General features: G+C 44.5%; 1 protein-coding gene across 5 annotated transcripts in view; it reads right to left on the bottom strand.

Annotated features, from left to right (window-relative positions):
- The window catches only part of JCAD (junctional cadherin 5 associated), a 67532-nt gene that overhangs the window by 30242 nt on the left and 12156 nt on the right, over positions 1 to 25134 (bottom strand). The window contains exon 1 of one of the 5 annotated variants that reach the window (XM_083406081.1): positions 24045 to 24189. The exons of 3 other annotated variants lie outside the window; for them this stretch is intronic. The gene's annotated coding sequence lies outside the window, so the exon portion shown is untranslated. Of the gene's footprint in view, positions 1 to 2798; positions 3063 to 24044; positions 24190 to 25134 lie in introns of those variants that run through there. One more of the 5 variants, XM_083406077.1, reaches the window with a different exon arrangement.

Genomic DNA, 25134 nt, shown 5'->3' with positions numbered 1-25134 from the left:
GACCCAGAAATGAACACAATCTTAAAAGGGGTTATTAAATGATGATGAAACAACACCCCCTACAGTCCACCCCAAACCAACTTACAGCATTTACCGAAGGAACCATACTTTTCATTAAACTCTTTCCGTAGGCTGTGAAGTTTTAAAACTCTACCTATACTTGTTCAAAGCTGCATTTTTTCCCCAGCTAAAGCTGACTGTGTCAACATTGCTGACTATTATAAACTAAATGCGCCTAAAATAGCAGACAAGTGTGTGGCATTTTATGGCTGAAATTGATTACATCTTGGAAGAGCGGTGCAGAGAATAGGAGACCTGGAGTTCACTGCAGTCTTCAACAAGCATTTAATTCAATATATTTATAGTGTATAGCTATGGACACAGCTTCAGCTGGGGAACAATAAACACCCCAGGGATGCAAAGGCAGCAGGATCCTGGCAGAGAATTTTGCATGCTTTAATTTAAGTGTTAGATCCCTAAGACTTAATGCCTATCACTCTGTGAGCACCAGAAGTATCACATGTCCCAGTTCAAGAGGATTTTAAGAGCACACGAACTAATCCAAAACTTTGAGAAAGGGGGCTGGGAATATTACATGGCGTCTATAAACTATATTAGTGATGGGAAAGAGGCTTAACTCAGCAGAAGGTCCCAGGTTCAATCCCTAGTTTCTCCAGGTAGGGCTGGGAATTTCCCCTCTCTGAAACCTGGGAGAGCTGCTGCCAGACAATACAGACAGCAAGATGGGCCAATGGTCTGAAGGCACATGCAGACCCCATGGCCAGGTGGATGGGGTACGTCATACGTTTATGTAATTTGCTAAAGGAAAGCAAACTGCATCTCACTTTTTTCTCCTTTTTCCTTTTATTTCTTTACACTTAAAACAGTGTACAGAAAATGGTGTCAGCATTCATCCAGATAAAAAGCTTTGCCCTCTTTTACCTGCTGCTTATGAGCTGGCTACACTCACTTGTAGATAAAAGTCCAGGAGAGGCCACTCTGCATATGGTCAGAGGCACTCTCCTTCATTCTGACTTTGCACTTTTCAACCTAAGCCCTTAATTAGGATCTAGAGGAGCCCTTGCAAATTCTGACTCAAGTCCTCAGTTGTTCAGTATAACAAATATCTTAACCATTCAGATACAAACATTGAGAAACAAAACATTTTCACTGATATAAAAGCTCCCCTTTTTGCCATAGGTGAAAACATTTTGTTTCTGAATTGTACCAAGAATGACATTTGCTAGGTACTTGTTATTTGGGAGAATGGACTGCATTCTTTCAGCACACCTGATCTCCATGGAAGATTCAACTTACACATAAAACAAACAGGAGCAGGGAATCTCAGAGTGGTGCTCAGAAACTGACATTTAATATGCGTTTAGAAAACAATCTTCAGAGTCCAACGATTCTCTATTTGCCCAATTTTTTGGACTACAACTGCAGCCTGCAGGCTGGAGGGCATCAAGTTCAAGCCTGGAATACCTTTTTACATTATTGCACCGATAGCCCATTTCATCACACAATTTGCAGGCATGATTTTCCTCTTGTCCTGTAAGACAAGGAATGTCCATGCTCAGATCTGCAAATCTGCATTTCTTCAGACCATATAGAAATGCTATTGTTTCTGTACTGAGTTACTACAGCCAAGCAGCTAGTCCATGGCACCCATTGCCTTCCAAGCAGGGCACCACAGGCGCCACTCAGTTAAGCTGTCTAACCCTAAATCCAGCGCTGTGTAAAACGGAAACTCACCCAAACTTCTCAGGGATTTCCTTTCATTCCACTGGTGTGGCTTAATGTTAAGTGTGGGGTGCGCAGTGGGGAACCACTGTTCAAATCTCCACTCAGGCAAGAAGCTCCCTGGGTGACACACATTGTCTACCTCACAGGGTTGTTGTGAGGATGAAATGGAGGGGGGGGGGAATGAAGGGCAGCCCTGATTCCTGGAAGGGTGTGGGAGGTAAACTTAAAATCATCTAAGATTTCTATGTGCTTCTCCCACAAACTGAAGGAGAGGGAGCAGGTAGATAAGATGCAGAAGTACATTTTGTGTCCCCCAGCCCCGAGAGAGAGAGAGAGAGAGAGAGAGAGAGGCAAAAGAACGGCACTTTGCACATGCTCAAACCAAGCCTCGTTACTTATCAGCTGGATAGTGGAAACCTGCTCCATGGCTAAGACCTTCTCAGGTGCAAAGCCACCGCTTTAATTCTACCCTCCTTCCCCCAAAAGTGGGGGGAGTGAAATGGGGCAACAATTAGATAATCGCCTTGCCCAAACACACACAAATAAAACTCAGAGTGAGACACTTTGCAGAGCGTGAGAAGAGAGTATCTGGCCTCCAGATTTGGAGCGGAGTTGTTATTCCTATCCCCCTACTCCGCACCCTTCCAGCCCAGCCCGGGCAGCGCCGCGCCGAGATCTGCCGGGCTACCACCGTCCTGGCTGCCAGCACGTGCAGTCGGCGACCGCACCCTCCGTCCATCTCCATAGAGGGAGGGGGCTGAGAGATGGCGAGAAGGGAAAGGCAGGCGGAAACGACACCCCCCCCCCACGCACAAACAACAAAAATCTGCTGGGGAACGACGGCCGAAACTTTTGAGGCGCCCCAGTCTAGAATCGCACGGCTACGTGACAGCCAGGCCGGCTTGGAAAAGGAGGGCGGAGGTGGGGGGGGGAGAGGTCTCTTCTCTTCCCCCGAGGCAGATTTCCAGCACAAGGCACCGCAATAGTCCAGAGGAGGTGATGGACGGGAGAGAGAGAGAGAAAAGCAGCCGCTCGGCCGGCCGGCGACTTACCCTGGGGCTCATCCGCCCCCATGGTGGCCTCGGTGCGCTCTGCGCTCGGGACGGAGCCCCGCAAGGAGGGAGCGGTGCGGAGGGAGCAGGCCGGGTGGAGAGAGAGAGAGATGCCTCGCCCCCCCTTTCCCTTCCCTTCCCTTCCTCTCCTCTCCAGCGCTCGGCTGGCTTTGAAGGGAGCGAGCAGCTCTCCCTGCAAGTTCTGCAAGCCGCCTCCGCCTCCGCCTCCTCCTTCCTGAACACCTTGTGGGCTTCCTTAAGTTCGCTTCGGCTTGAAAAAGGAAAGCAGCCTCTTTTGGCAAACCTACAGAGCCGGGCGGTAGCATTCTCTCAGCGCACTGTTTGTCAACACACACACAGAGAGCCACAAAGACATCACCGTGGCTTTTAAACAAAAAACAAAACACACCATGAAATCGTTGGAAAGTTGCATCCTTGTTGTTTTGCAGGGATAAGACACATAAACTTTCGGTGACAGCCTGGTCAGGTTTTTAGTGGTCCAGCTAGAGGTGAGGAACGGGTTTCAATTCGAGAGCAGCACTGTTTTCTTCTGGGTAACTTTCCTGCGGGCCACAAGCTGGCGGTGGGCGGGGCCAGAGGCACACTTGTACATTTACACGTGTAAATTTTACCTCTGTACAGCAGTCTAGTTTCTATACACGCTCACACACCCCTCTCAACCCTCCATACCCACGAGCATCCTCAGAAAGGAAACACAATATTCTTAGGACTACACTTAGAGCTCACCTTTCCTCCAAAGAGCTGCTCTAGGCGGCTTGCATAGTTCTCTTCCTCCCCATTTTATCCTCACAACAACCCTGTGGGGTAGGCTAGGCTGAAAGTCAGTGACTGCTCTCCAAGGTCCCCAACATGGCTGGGATGTGAACCCTGGTCTGCCAGGTCCTGATCTAGTCCAACACTCTAAGCTGTACACCACACTGGCTCTAAACGTAAAGCAAAATTAAGGCAAATTTGGAAGTACCTGTTGAGATGGAACAACTGTAATCCCAGGCCTATGCAGGTTAGCATTGCCAGTAGGAGGCAAGTTCTATAGAACACAGTGGGAATTACTTCTGAGCAAGAAGCCAAAGGGGGGGGGGCATGACTCTGTGGTGCAGGCTACAGTGCATTATGTTCAATCCCTTACATCTCTGGGGAGGACTGGGAGAGAGACCCCCAACTGAAACCCTGGAGAGCCACTGCTAGGGTACTAAACTGGAAGGACCAACAATCTCACTCAATCTCAGGCAGCTTCCAATGCCACCAAGCAAAGGAGTGTGCAGCAAAAGAACTTTTGATAATATCAGTAAACTTCCTCAGGGACTTCTCCCACTTCTCTAGAACAGAGATTCTCAGGCCATGTGCCGTAACAGCCTCCCTCCCACACCTCTTACGGGACACAGCTTGAGAATCCTTGTTCCAAAATGTATGCCATGAAAAATTAAGGTAACCCCCCGCCCCGGCCCACTTGAAATATTCACACTCTGCACAGCGCTGATGCTGCTTTTGCCACTATATGGGCAACAATATCATCCCAAAAGAGGCAGGACTCTGGATGATGAGTCACAAACAAACTTGAAGTCTCACTATCATCTACTTGTCACAGCAAGGGGAGCCTGTTGATTACCCAGGTACTTCAGTAGATGAAGTCGCTCTTGCTCAGGGAGGGAAATCCTGGGGCTGTTCCTCTCCCCCCCCCCCCCCGGTTTTAATGCTATATGAAGACACCATGACTATGTAACCATTGACATGGTAAACCTGTGCCCAGGTTGTACCACTTCAGACTAAGGGGGGGGGATGTTGCTTCAGACCATGATTCACAGCTCCCTTAAAGCATCTGCATGGCCACTGTTGGAAAGAGAAGTGCACCGCTCCATCCCTTCCTACTGTGGTCGCATGTTTCCCTTATCTTTTAATATCCTGCTTATTATGGATTCATTTCCAATGAATGGAGTCTCTACCTTCCACCTTGCGCTTGTCTTATCTATGCAGAGCAAGAACCATGTTCTTCGGGGTCCCTGTCAGCTCAGGCACACTGACTTTGCTTCATTCAAAATGCATAGAAGAGTTATTTGTTCAAGAAGAAAGCATAATACTTGTACCAGGAGAGGAATACAGGCACCCACAGGAATTATTGTCACTGTGGGGCAGGAGGCAAAGAAAAACACTGAAAGGAGGGAGCAAGCTTGCTTTTTTTTTTTTTGCAAAGAATAACACCTGTACATTTTGTTGCATATCTCAGGTTCTACAAATGCAATAAACTTACTCATTCTGAAAAATGAAAGCTGGGAATCTGGGGATTAGGGTTCATCTGGAAGGTCAAACATGTTCGGCGTTAATAGAAAGCATTACATTTTTTAGACTGATTCATTTTTTTGTCATTTAACAGGAGTGTGACACAGAAAATTATTAGGTGAAACTTTCCCCACCGTGCCAGGTGATGTTTGGGCCTCCTAACAACTCTCAGCACCCTTTAAAAGCAACAGTTTCCTGCATTCTTCGGGGGAAGTGATGACTGTTTCACTAGTATAAGAGGGTTTTAAATGTCATGTGTGAATGTGATAATAACAAAGAAGGGTAGCAAACCTTCCCGGCAAGCAGAAGAACGGGAGAAGGGGCAAAGCTGTCTGTGGAAAAATGGGATGGACGGCCATTATTTACTCTTACAAGGGGAGCTAAAATCTAAGATTATTCCCTAATAAAGGAATGCTCTGGAGAATGGCAGCAGTGGCCTATTGGGGAAAAAACACACCACTTTGCTTATGCATGGGAGCTTCAGTCTGTGCTTTTTATGGTGTGAGATGATGAGAGATTAAACTATATCTCCCCTTCACATTGTGTCCCCTTATCACATATTACTATTGATGAGTCATGTTATGGTAAGTGAAGTGGTGTGTCTGTTGAAAACCAAGATGGGTGATACTGTTGTCTTCAGTGGGATCAAGGCCTGGCTGCAAGTGATTATTCCCCAAAGCACAGGCACCTAGATTGGCAGATGTTGCCCCATCCTCAGCTTTGCTTGACCAGGGTCGGTGATTTTCCTCTGCCTTTAGAAGACAGAACCCACTCCCTATTTCTTCCCCTGTCCTTTACATCTCATGTGTGTTTTAGATTATGATACCGTAGGTCACATGCATCCCATACATTTGCAGCAACATTATACTGCTTTAACAGCCATGCTTTCCCCCAAAGAAATCTGGGTACCACAGTTTGCTGAGGGTGCAATCCTACACGTGTCTACTTGTAAGTAAGTCTCACTGAGCTCAATGAGGCTTACTCCCAAGGAAGTAGGTGTGGGATTGCAGCCTCAATGACACAAGCAGACTTTAGCAGCTGCCAGCTGGTTTCACTTTGCAGAAGTTAATATGTGTGTTAATTTTTCATTCAAAACTCTCTCTCTTTTTTACACAGTTTTCTCTAAAGCCCTTGAGGCCTGGTTTGCATTTCAGAGCATATCTCGAAACTGCCAAATACCTGAAGGCGACCATAACTAACTCATCACATATGCAGATTAAATGTGCAGCTCTATTTCTCCTCTTATCCTACACAGAAGATCTTAGAGCTGCAATATATTACATGTTCAACAGGCGCTATTCAAAAACAAAGTCACAGTTAGCCTTCCCAGGGAAAAATGCCCCAGGATGGCTAGCCACCTGTTTAGAAAAAATATGCACCCCTGTATTTTATCTAAAGCAGAGGAGCACCCAGTGCTTTACCACAACAATCTGGAAAGAGGGGGAGTTGCCTCTTCTTCTTTTTTTACTAGCTCTTTGCTTCCTTTTTCACAGCATTTTTGACCTTGGTCATGTGGTGATTAAATTTCTTAACAGTTTTAACAGCTTCCTAAACATTCTTTCACATGAAGAACTGGAGGGCTTGTGGGAGGCAAGGAAGGAAGCCAAGCAAGGAATCCTTTTTGCCAATGTGCTCCTTGACATATCCCACAGGCTTATTCACTGTACCTCACACATGATGCTAGCAGGTGAAGTCCTCAGGTCATCTACTCCAGAGCAGCCTATGAATCTCTTTCGTAATCCTAGAAGGAATACTGGTTTGGCCTAGGACAAAGGCTGTAATTCTATGCATAAAACAGTGAGATAAACATAGGAAGTGTTTGGATGCAGCACTAAACCACAATTGTGCAATGTGAACAAGTCTAGCCTTCTCCTGGTCACACATGACCAAGAAGAGGAGTTGGGAAGCTTTTGTTAAAACACACACACACACAATTTGTATTCTTTTTTAAACAAATGTAAGAGCCATGAAACACTTATCCAGCAGTACATCTAATGGTGTTTGTTCTATCCAAGGCCTTTAGACATAAACTCACACTTTCGCTTCAACTTTTAGCTAACAACATCCTTTCCTTCACCTCACGGCTCCCCACACCCGATCGAACATCGTATAGGAGGGTCTCCTGAGCTTCCAGATTTTTTGGGGGGAGGGGATATGCGGCTGTAGCATGGAAGACAGGGCAGGAAACTCCTTCTAAAACAGGCATCCTACTTTCCACGCAAATTAGAAGATAATCTGTAGCTATAGAAGGGCAGCAAACACATAGACAAACACATCCCTTAACTGATAGGGCATCAGACTTCAATTCAAATCCCATAGAGAGATAAAGCAGAACTGGTGCTGTTGTTACTTCTCTTCACCTCTCTGCTAATCCAAAGAAAGCATGACATCTGAGATAATACAGAGGCAAAGAGCATACTTATTTACTCTATACATTTGGCTGCCAGATAAATGGATGATCTATCTCTCTGCCCTTTATGAATCTTATCAAATGGTCATTAATTTGTTCTTGCTTCATCTCAGCTGCTCCCTAAGCTTCTTTGGGGAGTCTTTCTTGAGACTACCTAAACAAGGGGATGGGTAATTAAGATAAGCTTTGCAAATGCTGACCTGCTAGATCAAAGAGGGGTTCAGGGAAAGTACTCAGGCCCACCATACATCAGTAAAGATGGAACAGATAACTTTAAGAAGAGGTCAATTGCAAGTCAATTACATATGCTTAGGATTGTTTTCTGAATTAAACAAAATATATGAGTTGTCCTCTTTTTGCAGTCAGGAAGTAGAGAATTCCTAAGAAGGGATGAGCCAAAAAAGATCCTTGCTAATAAGTCAACAAAAGTTACAAGGCTACAAAATTGTTCCTGACCTGCCTGCCCATAATAAATTCGTACCTCTGTTAGGGAGCAATCCTAAATACAGGCAACTCCCCATTTACACGGGGGTTACATTTCGAGGTATCACACATTTAAGTGAAGTCATGTATATTGGGAGCACCATTGAAAAAGTCTGCAAGCACACAATCGCTCCCTCCAAACCTTGTTGCTCAAACTCGAACTCTCCACAGGCCTCAAAGGTCAGTGCAAGGGCTCCTGGGATTTCACTTGCAAAGGCCTGTGGAATTGCTAGATGCTGTTTGTGTGCAATTTTTCCAATTTTCACACACTTTTACAGGCATTTTTACCCCTTTTTGTTTGCGGTGATGCGCTGTCACCCATGTCTTGTATGTACATAAATGGGTAGTTGCCTGTATGGGAAGCCAGCATAAGTTATGCTTCCTTATGTTTAGCCAGCATAAAGTAACCCAGATACAAACCCCATTCAGGATTGAGGCTACTACCAGCTGAGCCAGCCTAAGCTTTGCAAAGGGGAAATAACCCTTTGAAATAGAGTTGAATTACACCACCTGCCAACCTAGCAGTTCGAAAGCATGTCAAAGTGCAAGTAGATAAATAGGTACCGCTCCGGCGGGAAGGTAAACGGCATTTCCGTGTGCTGCTCTGGTTTGCCAGAAGCAGCTTAGTCATGCTGGCCACATGACTCGGAAGCTGTACGCCAGGTCCCTCAGCCAATAAAGCGAGATGAGCGCTGCAACCCCAGAGTCATCCGTGACTGGACCTAACGGTCAGGGGTCCCTTTGCCTTTACCTTTTCACGGGCACAAGTTCTGCCAGGTTGCCAGGTCACATGAATAAGCTCAAGAAAGTTAAGATCCAGCATATGCCCGTCCCCACCTGTTCCCCCTTCAACCACCCATTTTCCAGGCTTATGCTAGGGTAAGGTCCAGCAGCTGGAAGGCCACAGGTTCCCCCACCCTGCCCTAGATCAATAAATTCTAGCATGGTTGAAGTACAGGCAAAGGACTGTGTATGATTACTATAGACAACTCAACTGCTTTTGCGCTTGATGCTCAGTTAGTAGTTTGAGCTTGGATAATGTTATGTGGCATTCAAGAGGGCTGCCAGTTTTACTGAACTCTGCCTAAGTCAGAGACTTTCTCAGTACATTGAATAGGGGAGAAACAAATAATTTCCCTTTATGTGAGCCTCACAAAGGAATGAATGGTTGAGAAATTCATGCAGGGAATTCGTTTGTTCTACTGGCCATGCCTCTCAGCTAGAACTTGACTATCTGTTTGGGTGATCTGACAGAAATCTTTCAAATGAGTTCATATGCTGCCATATGAGAACTGCCAGGTTTCTCCGACCATATGATAAAGCAGTTAGAGGTCCACAAAACAGTGACTCTTGCACTTTTCAAAGTTTTGCCTCTGGTGAGACCCTCTGTGAACAATGTGCTTTATTCATTAAGTCATGCAGTCTGGGGATCTTTCAGTGCAGCCTCCATAAATGCACTCCAGACTCGAGAAAAAGCCTGGGTCATTACGCAGCTCAGGGCTCATTCGCACATGCAGTTCTTTCATTAGATCTGCCATCACTAGATTACTCAACACTCAAGCCTGGGTCCTACGTGCAGATAGCACAAGTGAATTCTCTACATTTGTGGCGAATGTGTGAGCTGACTGTGAGAAGATGTGAGGAGATTAAAAAGCAACTAACAGAACCTTTGTTAGAACCTCAATACACATGGAAGGAAGAGCAAGATTGTTTTCTGCTACTCCAGAGTGTAGGACCCAAAGTGATGGATTCAAATTGCAAGAAAGTAGATTCTGACTAAACATCAGGAATAAGAGCAGGTTGACAGTGGAACAGTCTACCCCAGAAGGTGGTGGACTCTCCTTCATTGGAGAGACTGGATAGCCATTGGACAGGCATTCTTTAGTTGTGATTCTTGCATTGCCGGGGGGTTGGATTAGATGCCCCTTGGGGTCCCTTCAATGGTATGATTCTATGAAATGGTGGGTGGGCACAGTTCAGAAACCACATCATTTCCATTTATAATCAATCTGTTCTTAGGACAATGCAGTTGCAGCTTAATGAACAATGTGAGCATGAGCTTGGGAGGGAAGGAAATTCTCCCCTATCTCGTGTAGTCATGCTCAGACCCATCGCCTTCTTTTGCAGCCAGCATATAAATGTATGTCCTTGCTTTAAAATATGCACATGCATGCAAACAACAGGGAAACAGAATAATGAGTAGCATGACAAAGAGCAGTGTTGAAGATTAAAGAGCCTTGTGGTCCTCTGTACTTGTTATGCAGTTTATTTCCTGCAGCCGGCTGCTGTACTACTGTGGTATTACCATCCCTGTTTCTAAGGGACCATCATTCCTCCTAAAATTACCAGGAGCTGTGGAGCCAGCAGACTCGCTCTGGAGAGCAAATGCATCTTAGTGTCCAAGTGAACAAAGTCCAAGTAGCAATTTTCTTAGAGATCTAAGGACATAAATCTGGCACCAGTTGGAAGCAAGAAAGTGAGGCACATTGTAAAAAGAATAATAATTACAGTACATTTTTAAAATTCTGTTTTTTGTTTGCAATAATTACAGCAGTGATCTGCTACTTTCCCCTGTTTTGTTGAGTTCAAAGCCTTTGAGTTTGGAACAGTTGCCTGGGTAGATAAATAATACAGAGCCTGCGTTCAACAAGGAGGGGCACCCTAACCAGCAGCTGGCTGGCAATGGCCTACTTTTGCAAATCTAGAGGGAGATGTGGGAACAGTGCACCCCAGGATATGTCTGGTTAAAATGGCTCTGCAGAAACCCACGAGCAGCCAAACAGATGAAAGAAGCAACTGAGTAATAAGGCTGCAGTCCTAACTCTGCTTGCCTGGGAGTAAGACACGTTGAATTCAATAGGACTTACTTCTGAGTAGACATGGACAGGATTGCACTGTAAGCCAGTAGCACTGAAAATATTTACCTCAGTGGAGAGAAGACAGCTGTACATTTGGGCTAAACTGAAAGTTTTTAGCTGGGAATTTAAGTTGATTGCAAGCAGCATCTTTTTGCAGTGTATCTAGAACCAGGCACCATTGTTTTTGTTTTTATTATGCAGTATATCCTGCCTTTCATCTGTCACCATGAAACTCAAGGCAATGTCCATGTCTTCTCATTTCAAAGAGTATATTGCAAAGGATTATTATTTGTTCTGCAGGTCAAATGTTCATTGCAGCACACTGGTTGAGAGGCAGAGCAAGAAAGTGCCCAGTTAAAAATCTCACCTATGACTTATTTTCCATGCTCATTAGAAGGATTTGGCAAGCCTCAGTTGCCTATGGGGAGAATAGTGCTGACTTCTTTGGCACCTGAGCTGCCAACAAGGCCACTGGGAGTGGAGTCCCCACTTTGACTTGGGGCACCTTGTACAGATCCTGCTTCACCTCGGACAAGCCCAATATTCCTTCTGAGGCTCCCTACTTCAACTTGGCATTTGGGACCCTTCCAAAGCTGCTGCACACCCCTAGGATTTTGGCATGTGTATATGTCAAACGAGGATAACACTGTGCATCTGATGAAGTGGGGACTAGCCCACCAAAACTTATTACAGGGCTGTCCCTTACATAGATGATGCTGGACAGTGGTGGCAACATTCTCTCTCTCTCTCTCTCTCTCTCTCTCTCTCTCTCTCTCTCTCTCTCTCTTTCACACACACACACATACACACACACACACACACACACACACTATTCTTTGTCCCCTGCTGAACCCCTCAGCCATTTGCAGTGCTCTGATGGTACCTGTCCATCCAGCTTATGTAGGAATAGTGAGCTCACCCTTCATTTCAGGAATCAAAAGATTTTGGGACCAGCTCTAACAACTGTTTGTCGTTTTTTTTTTACACCTTTGAGCCACAGGGCTATCCCTCTGAAAGTTGTAACCAGGGCTTGTTTTTCAAGTTCAATTTTGTCTCTTTATTTCCAGGCATATACTTCAAGCAGCAGGTCATCCTAGCTAATGTTAACCAACACCTTGCTTATTGGAGATGCAGTAGACTTCTGACTTACAGGGTAAACTATTTTGCAGTTCACCAGTATTACGTAATGAGGCATTATTCTAGCAAAATATACTTTGGGGCCCCTATGGTAGGTACGCAGGGAGTGAAACTCATTTTCAATCTATATTCAAGAGGTGATTGCTGAAAAGCCTAGCAGCTTTTCTTCAACTTTCTCTTAGATCTTTCTCAGCAGGAAACAATTACATGTAATACCAATTTCCTGCAGAATCTCACAAATCCTTCCCTGCAGGGATTTCACCTTCCAGTGGTCTCTAGAACGCACTACACAGCATCTAATTGGAATAGTACTAAGTCAGAGCTGCTAGGTAAGAGGAGGTTTTTTTCCCCTATGTTATTACTATTACTCTGTTCCCTGGAGGCTGGATACTTTCAGATTATCTCAACTTTTCCAATAGGCTCATCTTTTTCAAGATCATCTCTGTAAATCAATGCAGCTTATGATGGAAGGTTTACTACAGCATGGTGAGAAGGATGAATATGATGCTGTGCTGCACAGATAGAGAATTTGGACACAGAATAGGACTTACTGCCTCCAACGGTTGGTTCACACAAGCCTGCACATCACTTAATGACTTGCATCTGAACATGTGAACTTAAAATGCATTTGTTTCCTTTGAAATGCATTTGTTTCATCCATCTCCATTACTGGAACCAAACTGCAGGCTTCCCTGCCAACGGAAAGAGCAGCTTCAGGGAGACTCCCCCCCCCCCCAGTATTAAGAGACCTGTTACAGGTCTGACTTGTTCAAGATCTGTATTCCAACTAATGTAACTCCAAAACAAAGCCTCCCCTTTCTGATGACATCATCTAGCTGGATATAACTCTTTTTACCACAGTTTACATCAGGGGTCGACAACCTAAGCCCATGGGCCACAAGCAGCCCACGGGGATCGTTTAACCAGCCCATGAGCTGCCCCCAAACTGAGCCACCTGCTCAGCAAGTCCCCGCGCGCTGCGCTAAACCAGCACAGCATGGCGACTTGCTTCCGTGGCACCGGAAATCGCGCGTGTGCTCACACACACACACAATCCGGCCCACAGAGGGATCTCCGCTGGGGTGAACCGGCCCAGGCAAGGTAAACCTTGCTGACCCCTGGTTTACATCATGACCAAGGCAGAGGGGAAAAGAGGGGTAAACTTTCCCTATCAGCCCCCTGTGACCCCACAACTGCTATTCATGTTTTCTAAAACAAACTGCACATTAACTGCATCTACAGAACACCATACAGTATCTAGTTTAGGACACAATGGGATTCTGCTGAGTGAGTGGTAAGCTTGGAAAATTCTACCCATCAATGAGGTTTATTTTATTTTTTTCATTTATATCCCACTCTTTTTCCAAGCGGCTCAGGAAGGCTTACATGTCACACTTTCTAAGAAAGAAGGGCCAACGGGCCTCTTCTTGCTCAGTAATGATCTCCAGACATTCAGCTAGGTCTGCATTTTGTAAAACCCTATCCATCCTTTATACAGTTGCAACTGTTTATTAGCCAAGCTCACACTGAGGTGGCATTTACAAGCCATTTGAACCAGCTCCCAGTCTTTTAGCCAAAAGAGAACAGCATTTCCACATGGAAAGCACATAATCACCTACAGCTTAATCTTGAAGGTTAATAAGGAAAGGCACTAAGGAATGTGCTGCTGGCAAAATGAAAATAAAATAAGAAAAACGTAGCAATTAACCTTCTCTTGAAAATGGACTGTTGCATAATGAGAGACTAGAACAGCCCAATTGAAGGCATATCTTGAGGATAAAGGACATCTGTGAAACTCTGCATGAAGGAATAAGAATATATTTATTGTGGAATAAGTGCTTGTGGACCAGTGGTGTAGTAAAACAGGGATACAGAAGGGTGCTGCCTGTTATTTCACAGCTGGGATGATAATGTCACCTCCTGAGGTGCTATTTGCCAGACCCCTGTATGCCAAATAAAGAAACTGTTATCAGATACAAACTCACTCAAATAAGTTAACCAGAGGAAGAGGTAGGTTAACATGCATGATGAGGGTTAAACTGCCACTTTTAGTTTGCAAACTTTCCAAAATGGAACAACCAAAATATGACAAAAAAATAATGAGCAACCTTTTGAAGAATTAGGGTTTAGTAAATCAGATCACATAGGCAGGGTCGGATTAAGACCTTTAGAGGCCCCATGCACTTCAAAGATTTAGGTGCCCCCATATATAGATCTAATTCAAAATATAAACAATAACAAACTATCAAATAAAATTGTGTTTTTCGAAATGAAATGAAACCTACAAGAAGATGGAAAATAATGTTGTTCTTTTTTGTATACTTCCACTATTTTTTATTTGATTTCCCCCCCCTCCTCCTTTTACTTTTCCTAACCGCAAAGCCTTTGCAGTGGCCCTCCAGGGATTCAGCCCTACTTAGAGATGTTGAGGATTTAACCTGGGCTCCTTTGCATGTAGAGCATGGGCTCTACCATAGAGTCACAGTGCTTCCCCAAACACCCCCACACCAGTGCACTTCTTTGGCCTTTAAATCATCCTCCCTCCCCTGACTTAGACACAGAACGATTAGAGTTGCATTTCAGAGATGTCCATCTGCTCCAGGAGAGCCCAAGTCCTATGTAATGACAGCAGCCGGCTAGCAAAAGCCTCTAGAAAAGACTTCTGGAGGCCCAAGGAACTGGTGAGAGAAAGGGCGAGGAGATAACATGGCACTAAGTTGCAATCCCTTCTCTTGTCTCCTTCTAGTAAGCCTTCTCCGTGGTTATGCACTGGCTAGAGGGTTTGGTTGACTGTTGCTCACTTCCTTCCACCTCCAGCTGACCTTTTCAGATTATGCCAACATGGAAGAGGCAGGACTTCCCCACTTTATGTCAGCATGCAGGTGGAATGGAAGATTCACCAGTCCCTCCTGCCATATCCCTGACCAGGGTGGGCCGGCAGCTGACGAAGGGAGGAACACACAGTTACACCCCTTTGCAACGATAAAGCATATGATCCACATATCAGTAGGAATTTAAGCAGACTCAGAGGAGCTGGTGCATCTGCATGGGGATCCATTACATAAGTGGCATGCCAGATGAGTGGGCTCTAACTAGGTTTCTACCTGGAGCGTTTGTTCTTCTCATTCCCTCCCACAGCTTGATATGGGAGATGGTTGGGTAGGTTATTACTCATGTCAGCACAAACTGGTGGTACCAGTCATGCCTCTTCAGTTGAGAAGGAAGATTCTAGCTCAAACATCCCCCCCCCCCCTTTACAGCATATGTATGTGATGAGATAATACACATCTGGTGCTGAACAGTCACTGAACTCTGCAAATCTTCCTTACATAGTGTGTGGGCAGAGCAACTGTATATGGGAGATTTAGCAGCACCCAATCATTGATGTTCTGCTTTAAGCTCGGAGTAGAATAGCAGCCTTCAAGCACTCTGTAGACAAATGAGCAGTCCCGTTCCCCCAAGCCCTAACTATTGGAAGGGGACAATTTTCATTGTGGCCATTAAGTGTGGGTGAACTTCGTTTCATGCACTTCCAATCATGATTCCCCCTGCCCTCCACCACAGCTGAACTTTGGGAGTGGGGACGAGAGAACAGGCATAATGGCAGTTCATGTGGAAAAGGAAGTTTCCTAGAGAGAAGAGGCAGTCCACAGAGAAGCAAATGGCAAGAGCAATCTATCCTGGGTAGAAAAGCAGGGCAATAGGCCTGGGGAAATTGCACTACTATTCCACATCGTTAAAAAAGGAAAAAGTAAGCTTTTCTTAGCTCTAGAATGAAACAGCAGCTGAACAGAGAAAACATGTTCAGGATATTGTGCAGATGCCCCATAAAAATGGATGAATAAAGCATACCAATTTCACAGTAAATGCCCAGTGTGGACACAGCCAATACCACCTATACAAGTGAGATAATCCTAAATTATTCTAGACTTTGAAGAAAATGCTTAAGGCATTTGAAACCTATTGATAAGGACCACTTCACACTTTAAATGTAAAGTATATGCATAAGATGTACTGAGTACACACACAATGTGTGTACGTTGTATGTATAGATGTACACACCTAGTATGACCAAAATATATTGGGGATCTCCAGTTGGCTGCAGCTCCTTGTTAAGTGTACACTCAATGGCAACTCCAGGTTTGCTCTGCAGAATATGCCCAATGCTGTCAAAGGCTTTACAAATGTGTCCCCTTGACCCATTCAGTTCATACCTGTCAGAGTCACATTAGACAAGATGTTCAAAAGCTATGAACAGTCTTTCCCCCCAAGTCCTAACCTTCACCTGCTATTTGCCTCTTTAGGAAATTTCCTTTTTTTAAAAAAGAGAGAGGTTGGAGAACTGACCATGAATCTCCAACCTTTTACTTTGGCCCTCAGTCCAAAGGGTCATCACTGTCTTTGGTCTGACCTGCTTGCTTAAGCTTCAAATTTGGATCACACATTATCTCAAGTGCATTTTTTCATCCACAGGAGTTGCCAATGCATGAGCAAAGTAACATCCAATCCATCATGTGTTGGAAACTTGGGACTCATGGACAATTATGCACCCGACATCAGAGAGTCATTGGCCCAGTTTGCACACAATGCTAAGCCAAACCATGGCTGAGTGTGAACAAGCAAGCATGGGAGTGCATGGCGTGAAGACCATAGCCTCTGTTTCATTGGCCACATAATTTTTTGTACATTTGTTTTGCATTGTTACAAACATTGATTTGTTTTTGTTTCCTATTCGCTGCTTTGGATGATCAAAATACAGTGAAGAAGTCTATACAGAATACAAGAGTCTTGGTGGTCTTCCATTTATTTCGCCACTTCCAATTCAGTTTTAAAATGAGCAGCAGTTGGAAAAGCTCAGTTAAGTTTACTTTAGCTTTCCTTGCTGTAATGTGATTCCCTTCTTTCCAGGGAAGTGAACTTTGAAGGTGAACAAAACAAAATAATTGTTGGAGGTATCAAAGATTGTTCAACAGAAATAACACAGAAAGTGATACTACGGACTAAAATGTGCTGATATAAGAAGCCAGCTAAGGCGGGAATTCTTCCCCCGGGGAGTCCTTGCACAACACAAAAACACAGGCCTATCAAAGCAAGAAGGATAAGGAAGCTCCGTGTAGGGTTCCTTTTGCTCTTTGCAACCTTTGACTAATCTTCTTCCATGGACAAGTGATGCCAAGCAGTGACAGAACTAAGGTCCTGCTGTGCAGGCCAATCAACAGTTCATCCACAGTCCAGACCGCCTTGTTTTATCACTCTCTTAACTGCACTTCTAAATGAGCACAGGGGGCCCATTTCCTAAGAAAGGGTAGTGGGAACGAGAATCATTGTCTGCAACTAGAAAGAAGATTTGATTCCAAGCAAAAATACTGGATTGAGATGGATGGAATGTAGTTTCAATTGTGCTCATTTTAAATTTGCTTCATTTTTAATGCCACAGTCTGCTGAAGGCTGTAGGTTAAATATGATTCTCACATATGACTAATTCTTTCTATGCAATCTGTTTCTGTTTTGACTGCTTGTTGCTCTTATGAGTTTTTGACAGCTTAGTATGCATGTTTTTAGGATGTCAGTTATGGTGAGCTGAACGGAGCTTTTTTTGGGAGAGGTAGGGTAACAAATGGGTGGGGGGAAAATATAAATATTCATAATATGTGGGTGATCCTGCAGCAGCAGGTAAATTAATCTGCGAAGGGTCAATAGGTCCATCTGCTACACCCCTCTCCAGCCAACTTTCATATGGTGGAAATTAACCTCAGGGTTTTGTGGGGGTTTTTGCTTTGGTGCTGGTTAACTGATTGGGGTCATTTGGGTCTGAGAAAGGTCAGTTGACCCCAGATTATTTAAAGCCCAAACTGATAAATGTAAGCATAGCACATGACAGACTGCTCCTTGGAAAATAAGTTCTGGTGAAGTGGCTCAGTTGCAAAGTAGAGTGGAGATGAGAAGAGAAATTGCAGGGTTCAAGCTACTAAACAGTAGGTAGATTCAAAGGCATATGCGGACACAGGTGTTTCCATCTTTGTATAGGTGGGTACATATGTGAATTGGCAATTCCGTGTTGACCCACTAGGCAACTACTGAAATAGTGAACTCAGAAAGCTACGTGGAATAATCACACATCTCTGTTGGCTGGGGAGCAAACAATCTTGTTACCAGTTATCAGTACAGTCCATTGTCCAGGTATACAGATATGGGAGTATGTTTTATTTAATCTTAGTAAAAGTAATGCCTGTTAGCCCAAGGGTCGTCAACCTTTCTGGGCTGGTGAGCACTTTTGCAAACTGGAGAAATACTTCCTCAACATCTTCTGTTGGCTGCAACAGAGTGCTTCTCTAGAGCTTATTATCAGCAGCGGGAGGGCCCTTCCCTTTTACGCACTATGGAGGGCCTATGTAGGTGTATTTGCATCTGTGGGTGCTATTTTGGTAACACACACACACCAGATTAGCCCTTGTTTTGAAAGCATTTTTAACTATGAAAAAAACTTTGTCCCTCTAAGGAACTTTTAACAAATTGTGTCTTTGGCATCTGACCAAATAACTGGTGCACTTTCAAAAAGCCATTAAAAAAACCCCCACAATCCTCTTCAACTTGTTATCACTCTGCATAGCAACATGCTTTCTTTCCATGGGTTCCAAATATTCATTTAAGTAACTTTCCAAAGTTAGTTCTGTGTTAAGTTATGCAGCTAAAGTAACAGCAGTTTTGTGGGTAGATGTTATCCTGACTAATTCTTTGCTCCGTGTGGGGGAGGAGAATCCTCCCTCCCTCCCTCCCTCCCTCCCTCTCTCTCTCTCTCTCTCACACACACACTTATTAACCAAGTTTTCATTTTTGCAGGACTCAATCACTCTTTTAGTGACTAATTCATTATTACAAGCGTAAATTTCAAAGGATTCGAGAATATACAGCTTGACAATTTCAACAGCTTTTTTTAAAAAACGAAATGAAATGAAAAACAAGCCACCAAAGCACAGAATCTCATTTTGGTGGGACTTGCTCAGCATCATAATCTAGAGGCTTTGGCTTAAGAATTAGGCATCTCAAATCTCTGACAAAATATTCTCTGTCAGGAACTAAGGTCCAAGTACTGATAAAAAAACCTAGAGCAGGTGAGGAAGCAGGCAGGTAATGTGGAAACAAGGGTGCAAGGGTGGGGGACCTCTGGTCCTGGGAGAGTCCCTCTCAAGCACCACTTGATAGCCAGGAGGATTCTGATCCGTATTATTATTATTATTACTACTGGTGATTATGAAGATATTGCTTTCGATGCAAACATCTCAACTGTTGTCCTATCTCTAGCCAGCTGCAAGTTCCTTTCCCAGCCAGCAGCCTGGCAGTATAGAGAGTAGAAAACCAGTGCCGGGCATACTGGGGTCCCTGTTTAAGACTTCTGGTGCCTCGTCACGCCCTAGTATTGAATGATTCCTGAGTATAAGTGAATCACAAGTGCAAATGAATCCTGAGTATTCTCACCAGCTTCTTTTGCACATGTCCAGTGGAGAATGCACAGCCACAGCTGTATAAAGCCTGAAGCTCTTTGCGCAGGACATCCCCTTTGTTTAGCTAGATTATTCTGAGCTCACAGATCTTCCAGTAGACGCTGCAAGTGCAGAGACGAAAAGCTGGAATAATCGGCACTGACATAATCACAAGATGCTTGGCTGAACATGAGGGATGACTAGGCCAGTGGCTAGAAGCATCCCTATGAGGCTAATGTGCCTGTATTGTCGATTCCGGTGAAGAACCCTTTCTCCATCAGAAATTAAACGGAGGGAAAATGTGTCTAACTGCCCAGCCTGTAACTCCCTGACTGTCAAGGTATTTATATTGAACCTGATGGGTGTCCCACTGATTCCAGTTGGCTTGGATCTAACTGCCAATTTCAATTAACTCTTTCCTTTAGAGGAAAATACATTAAAAAGCTGCATCAGAAAATGGCATTTTAATGCTAGAATCATGGAATCATGGAATCGTAGACCCCAAGGTTCGCCCTCCCAGCATAAGCCTTTCTCTTCATCACCACTATTACCTGCTGTCCTGCTCCTTTTCCGCATCCTTGTAGCACCCATTTGCCTGCTACATAGGGAGCCAAAGAAGGAGCTGTCAGTGGCATCTCCTGGTCCTTTTTTGGCTAATACTCCATAGTTTGGGGCAGAGCAAGAGATGCGTGAACAAGGAGGTTGCAGTGGTGATGTGAAAGAGCAGGTGCAGGAGATTCATGTCAGTGGCTGCCTGGCTGGGGTAAAGGCACTTGGCAAATACCCAGCCATGCTGATTCTATTTCTGCATAGGACTCACTCTGGTTATCTGTGTGTATTCTGGACAAGAGACCTGACCTGCTTCTAGCCCTTTCATCATCATCTCAGAGGACCTGAGAGAGTTCTTTCAGTTTGTTTGCAACACACATCACCCCTGCAGAGCAGAAAACATTTTAATCCACCATGGGAGGCAGAAATGCTTCTACATACAGTGGTACCTCGGAATGTGAACGGGATCCATTCTGGAGCCCCGTTCGCATCCTGAACAGAACGTAAGATGCGACAGCGCGTCTGCGCGGGTTGCGTTTCGCTGTTTCTGTGCATGCGTGTGACGTCATTTTGACCACCTGTGAATGCGCGAACGGTGAAACCCGGAAGTAATGCGCTCCGTTACTTCTGGGTCGCCGCAGAGCACAACCCGAAGGCGCTCAACCTGAAGCGTATTTATCCCGAGGTAAGACTGTACCAGTTGCTGGAAGCTACAGGAAGGGAGAGTTCTCTTGTGCTCAAATTCTGCTTGCAGGTTACACACAGGTATCTGGTTTGCCCCTGTGAGAACAGGATGCTAAACTAGATGGGCCATTGGCCTGATCCAGCAGGCTGTTATGTTACAGAAATAAAATTTGCAAGGGCTAACAAATCTGCCACTTGCTTTTCCAGAGTGACCATGGTAAGCTGCTTCTTGGTGGTGGTGGTGGTTTTTTAAAAAAGAGCTATGGCTCTGTGAGTGGAGTGCTCCCATTCCCTGATACTCTCAGCTAACACTTTGAGCTAAGCCCAAAGCCACCCAAGCTCATCCCCATCCTATTCCAGTGGTGACACTATCCTTCCTTTGGTCTAAACCCAGGAAGCTCCATTTTCTAAAGGAGGACCCAGTTATGAAGAATGACCCCACAGTTCCAGAAGAATGAATGCACACAACATGTGCCACTTTCGTTTTTTTAAAAAAAGAAATGCAAATTAAGGCTGTAAGATACTTGAAAAACCAAGGTTTTGCAAACAATCTGGAAAGCAAGATCACATAAGTGCCTTGTTTTTCTATATATGTAATTCAAGTCCATTTTAAAAGGGCTAACATACTTCTCTGGCAGGTTCCCATAAATATTTTCCACAAAAGTTCATTTTTCCACATGAGCAAACGCTTTCAGTGTGTGTGTGTTTTAAACTAAGTCTTGATATGGAACTTAGAAAATTCTTGGCACTATTGTGTGGAGTTAAAATGACATCAGCTGGACTTTCTATATTGAAACGCAACCACATTTCTTTGTTCTGAACACATCAGCTTTGCATCTTTCATGCAGCTCTTACCAAAAATAGAGTGTGATTACAAAGTGGCCGTCTGTATTCAGAGCAACCCTGACTTACATGCCACAAAAGTGGGAAACCCTAGGGCAGCATCTCTCTCAATGCAACAAAAAGAAGTACCATCATCATGAAGCAGGGGGTGGCACGTCCCATTTTGCTACCTGGGGCAAAACGGAAGGTGCTGCCCTGCCACTTGGCCACTGCAGCCTCCTTTATATGGGTAGTGTGGCGGCACCTGTGAAACACTGCAATGATGGCAGCTTCCATCATTGTAAGGAAGGGTATACTCATTGATGGAAGTGTGTGCTCAATTCTGACCAAACTAAGCCTCCTATGCTCTACGATTGGTCAGAATCAAGTATACATTTTCCAGAGTTAATGCTAAATACATTACTTCTGCTACAGAGCCAACATAGCCAATTTTGTGTCCTGGGCTTTTTAGACCCATATACTATCTGAAACCATTGGTTGCCAGACGTTAAATATATTGGCATTATTTTCAGCTCTCCTAGCCCACTATAATGCTCTGCACTGAGTGTGATTGAACCAGTTGCACTCCCCTAAATCCATCTGTGGCTGTCAGCCAGCCCACACCTGCCTGCCGTCTCACTTAAATCTAGTCCAGGGGGTGGCCCTGGCTGTCAACTTCTTCCTCCTTTTTAGACTCTTTACGTGGGGACCAAGCTAGAATTAGTTGCCTCTGCCACTGGCTCTGGCTCCAGCTACTGCTGTTGGCTCTCTGCCTTCTGCCCCACTAGCCTCAATGAGCACCAACCACCACTGGGGATGTGCATACCTCTGCCAGAACTACTGGCTTGCTTCACAGCCATGCTACCCATTCTCAGGCAAACAGGAGCCTTGCATCCTTCATCAACCACAAGTCTCATAAAAACAGTGACATTGAAGACAGGCACCTAATATTTTTAAATACATTGTGTATTTTAAAGGGAGGGAGATATATGTTTGTACCACAGAGGTAGGGAACCTTTTTCAATCTGATGGGCCACATTACCTTGTGGTCAACCAGCCAGGAGCCACATGCCAATGGTGGGGAGGGGAAGAGGCAAAAGTGGGCAGAGCAATGAATGTGCATTGTACAGTAGGCTATATTCTAGCAGTGCAAGCTTTAGAGGTTTACACACACATATACACACAGGTATCTCCAAGCCAGAGGCATCACAGTTCAAGGACACATTCCAGCCAGGCAGAAGCACTCAATGAGTGTCTGCAGCAAGCCATGGAGGCGTTTGGCCCAGGAAGGGCCTGGCTATAATCCCGAGGGCCAACATGTGCAAACACATGATCTTTTTCAGCATGCAGGAAAATGATGTGCATCACATATGTGCATTGCCTGCATTGCATCTCCACACATATTAAGACTCAATGTGGTGTAGTGGTTAGAGTACTGGACCAGGACCGGGGAGACTAGGGTTTAAATCTCCAAACAGTCATGGCCTTGGGCCAGTCTCATTTGTATAAATGAGACAGTGCATTTGTATAAATGAGACTATTGTATTTTAATGTTCTGTTGGAAGCCGTCCAGAGTGGCTGGGGAAACCCAGCCAGATGGGTGGGGTATAAATAATAAATTATTATTATTATTATTATTATTATTATTATTATTATTAGCCCCCCATGCAGGTGTCTAAGCATATGGCACCTATGAGGGAGCCCACAAAGCAATTCCCTTTCTTTCAGTTTTGGTTGTTGTTGTTTTTAATGGTGATCACTGATTGCCAATCTTGAACCAGAATGTGGTTTCAGATTCCCCTCTGATTATCTTCACAGCACCGAGAGGAGGAAGGAGCAGGTACTGTTTGCATAACAGAGTACTATGTGGAGAGTTCTCTTAATCCAGCATTTTGCAGAGCTGCTTTGTTATTTGCATTTCGGCATAAAAGAGGTTTTCACCAGAAGCAAACCCTCACTGTGCCTTTGAAAGGAACCCAGCAGACAGAGAGGTGCTTAATTATCTGGCAAGGCTGCATTAAAGAAATACTCTGGAACACAGGGCAGTCTTGTGGTTACTATAACAGCATTAAGACATACACTGTAAACACAGCTAGTGTGATCCAAGTCAGGCACGGCTTTAGACTTTGGCATAGGGATTACACCGAGAGACCTGGAGAGAGGCTGTGCTGAATATTCAACCAAACAAAACCAGCCCAGGAGAGGAGCGTTACTACATCAGATCAACTCCACAGCAGCAACATCCAGTTATGTCATTGAGGTCCCAAGACCCACAAACAGTTTTCTAAACACATTGCCCTCTTATCCAAGTGACACAGGAGTGCTGGTTTGCTACTATCTGCTCAGGGCACTGGGATAATTTCACTCAGGTTGCATGTACAGAAATAGCCACAAGACCAGCTGTGAACAGTTCAAAGCCTTTGCCACTAAATGCTTCTCATAATAGCAACAGCAGTTTTGTGGCCATATTCACACACACATACACAGCAACACACTCTCTCTCACACACAGCCCAGAAAATCATTACCTTGAATGCAAAGAGGAGACACCTTGCTTTCCTCTCATGGATCGGAAGAAGCAGGATTTTTAAAAAGCCACCCTAACGCAGACCCGCCTGCTAAGAGTTCTTTCAATCCCACTTTGGCTAGCGACTCTAAGTTTGTGCTCTGAATAGAGGCTGTGTTATTTTAACCACAGGATTTCTAGTCATGGGGGAGGAGAGATGGATTAGGTACGTTTGCAATCTAATGCTCAGTATTCAATGCTGGAGAAATGAACCAGCCCTAAAGCTTGATGGAAAGGAGAACTTTGTGTCGAGAGATACATTTCAAGAGACCCTGCAAGCCAATTATGGCTAAACTAACATGCTAAGGAACTGTAAAATTCCAGAGGAGTAAGATAACATACGCTTGTGTTCTTTCCTAAATAAAAGGCATGTGTGGAATTTCATGCCAGAGACTGACATGAGGGAGGCTGAGCAGATGTGCTCAGTGCGGGTCAACCTCTGTCTCGATACCTGAGCATACCTGACCAAGAAGCATGCCCAACACCTGCTAAAGTGGGTTTCAGCAGCCAAATCATCCATTTGTGTGGGACTAGGGGAGAAATTTGATTCAGTCCACACTTAAATTCACACTTTCTGAAACAATATACTGACAGAAATGCAGCCACCTTGTGAAATTTACGCATCTCCGAAGTTTGCAATGCAGTTCTCTAGATAAATAATGCTTATAAAGGTGCGTATGCTACAGTTAAGTGTGTATAAAATGTACATGTTAGTGAAAAAGAACAACAGAAATGCATTATATTGGAGAAATGCTTTGCAAAATATGCACATTAAGCAAAATTCCACACAAAGATATATATTAGGAGAAATCTGCGCTAAAATGTTGGTGAAGTTTCTTAATGACTAATATATATATATATTTATGAATGGATACAGAAATATGGAGAACTGAGCTGAAGACTGGGAAAATGAGAAACAGAAAGAAACTAAAGTGGATTCACCTATCCTTACACTTGGGGCATGTCCACGTGTTCTTGCCCTCTCAACTCAGCGCATGTCAGGGACTGGCAGGATGCTGACGAGTGTGCACTGCGGAAAGAGGGGCAGAGTC

Source organism: Podarcis tiliguerta (assembly GCF_965153285.1).
Source record: "Podarcis tiliguerta genome assembly, chromosome: 12".
Lineage (NCBI taxonomy): Eukaryota > Metazoa > Chordata > Lepidosauria > Squamata > Lacertidae > Podarcis > Podarcis tiliguerta.
The sequence above is the reverse complement of the archived record's forward strand: the minus strand, read 5'-3'. Positions and strand labels throughout refer to the sequence as shown.